The following is a 228-nucleotide window of genomic DNA, read 5'->3' as shown; positions in this document are numbered from 1 at the left end:
CATTTCGCACACCATTAAGAAGCAGAAAACTAGGCCATAAACGTTTAGAAATGATATTAAGAATACAATATTTCGATTTCATTTGGTATGTATTAAAGTGGGTCGAAAACGGATTAAAACAACCATTTTTTGAAAAAATAAAAAATAAAAATACCCAAAATTTTGTGGGGTCGTCTGACCTCACATGGCCTTATGTGGGTCCGATCCTCCCTATCAGCGGAAAAAGAA

This window comes from Olea europaea, chromosome 10 (genome assembly GCF_002742605.1).
Source record: "Olea europaea var. sylvestris chromosome 10, O_europaea_v1, whole genome shotgun sequence".
Classification (NCBI taxonomy): Eukaryota; Viridiplantae; Streptophyta; class Magnoliopsida; order Lamiales; family Oleaceae; genus Olea; species Olea europaea.
Note: the sequence above shows the minus strand (reverse complement) of the source record.